The following is a 2407-nucleotide window of genomic DNA, read 5'->3' as shown; positions in this document are numbered from 1 at the left end:
CCAAGCTGGCATTCCAATTTAATTCTCCACGTAACATATAAAGCAGCGGAGTAGCATCAGCAGTGAAGACAACACACTGCTTGGTGGCTGCCAGAAAGCCAGTTCCGCAATTAAATAAAATACGAAAAGGGCCTACATTGGAGAGATGGGTGACGTATGAAACCAAAAAAGAAAATTGCCCTAAAAAGAAAAAGTTCTGATATGGAGATCTTCTGTATACAGGCAGTCGTCCATTTACAACACGTATGTTACAACACAATTGGGACCAGAATTTCTGCTGCTAAGCAAGGTGGTGGTTAAGCGAATTCTGCCCGATTTCGCAGTCTGTTTTGCTGTGATTGTAAAGCAAATCACTGCAGCTGTGAGTGAATTAACGTGGTTAAACAAATCCAGGTTTCCTCCATTGACTTGGCTTGTCAGAAGCCGGGTGGGAAGGTTACAAATGGCGATCAAACTACCCTGGGTTGCTGCAACTGGCATAAATATACTGCTCACAAAAATAAAGGGAACGCAAACTCCTTCAGTTCCATGTTAAAATGTCCCCTTTATTTTTTTGTGCAGTATATATGCCAGTTGCCAAGCGCTTGACTTTGGAGCACGTGACCATGGGAAAGCTGCAGTGGTTGTAAGTGTGAGGACCAGTTGTAGGTCACTTTTTTTCAGTTGTGTTGCAAATTCAAATATTCACTAAGTGAATGGTTGTAAGTCAAGGATACTAGCAGTCCTAATTAGTGTATCTTTCTTGTAGGTGTAAGATCACTGTCCAAAAATCTTCGTTTGGGGCAGCCTGCTCTGATCCTTACCTCCAAGAGAGGCTTTTGGGAGAACCTAGAAGTAATGCAGTAATTGCAATAAAATCAGCATGTCTCAGTTTGTGTATGTGGAATTTTTTTTTCCCTTTCTTTTTTCGTTAGTGCAAGCAGAATCATTAAGGCATAAAATGACATCTACAGATTCTGTTTGCACCAGCAAAAAATAATAATAATAATTCCACGTGTGCAAGGTAAGACATACTGAAATATTGCTGGTAGCTCTATGGGAGCATCCGTGTAATTTTCTTGGCCGAAGTACAAAGTGCTTTTCATTATATATTATATTCCTGGTTGATTTTTTTTTTTTACTTCCCAGTTTAGCCTAAAGCCACAGGTATCTTCTATCCGAGAATGAACTGGGGTTCAACCCTGTTGAGTCTTTTTGAATTAAAGTTGCCTCCATGCTGCCTCCTGATCTCAGGCTGTTTTATAAGGGAAAGTCTTTCCTGTTAAACATATCTGAGTTACTGTGGCATGAATGCACTGCTTAGATTCAGCACAGGCATTCCTGTGGAGTCCCTGGTGCTCTCTGAGCTTGGTTGTTAGCTGATGGGGCTACCTACAGGTAGTCCTCGACTTACAACAGTTCATTTAGTGACTGTTCAAAATTGCAACGGCACTGAAAAAAGCGACTTATTATCACTTTTGACACTTACCACCCTTGCAGCATCCCCATGATCACGTGATCAAAATTCAAACGCTTGGCAACTGACTCGTATTTATGACGGTTGCAGTGTCCCGGGGGGAGGGGGGTCATGTGATTGCCTTTTGTGACCTGACAAGCTAAGTCAATGGGGAAGCCAGATTCACTTAACAACCGGCTTGCTAACTTAACAACTGCAGTGATTCACTTACCAACTGTGGCACAAACAGTCACAAAATGGGGCAAAACTCACTTAGCAAATGTCTCACTTAGCAACATACGTTTTAGGCTCACTTATCATCGTAAGTCGAGGACTACCTGTAGTTAGATAGTGAAACATCTGCAGGCAAACAGTTGTGAGAGCACCAGGGTCCACAGTTCAACCTGAGCTACAGATTCTTTTCTATAGGAACAATTTATTCCTTTTATATTTTGGGGGGTTGTTGTTAGTTGCGAAGTCATGTCCAACCCATCGCGACCTCCTGGACAACGTTCCTCCAGGCCTTCCTGTCCTCTACCTGGAGGCCGTGAGTGTCTGGATGGGGAGGAACAGACTCAGGCTCAACCCGTCCAAGACCCGAGTGGCTGTGGTTACCGGCGCCTCGGCATAGTCAGCTGATTCCATCGCTCACTATAGGGGGCGAAACTTTGGCCCCCTCGGAGAGGGTACGCAACTTGGGTGTCCTCCTGGATTCGCGGCTGACGCTGGAAGACCAGTTGTCGGCCGTGACCAGGGGGGCGTTTTATCAGGTCCGCCTGATTCACCAGTTGCGGCCTTTTCTGGACCGGGACGCCCTACGCACGGTCACTCACGCACTTGTCACCTCCCGCCTGGACTACTGTAATGCTCTCTACATGGGGCTCCCCTTGAGCACCCGGAGGCTCCAGCTGGTCCAAAATGCGGCCGCGCGGGCGGTGTTGGGGGGGACTCGACGTTCCCACGTGACGCCGC

Source organism: Protobothrops mucrosquamatus, unplaced genomic scaffold (genome assembly GCF_001527695.2).
Source record: "Protobothrops mucrosquamatus isolate PMUCROS unplaced genomic scaffold, P.Mucros_1.0 scaffold14, whole genome shotgun sequence".
NCBI classification, from domain to species: domain Eukaryota; kingdom Metazoa; phylum Chordata; class Lepidosauria; order Squamata; family Viperidae; genus Protobothrops; species Protobothrops mucrosquamatus.
Note: the sequence above shows the minus strand (reverse complement) of the source record.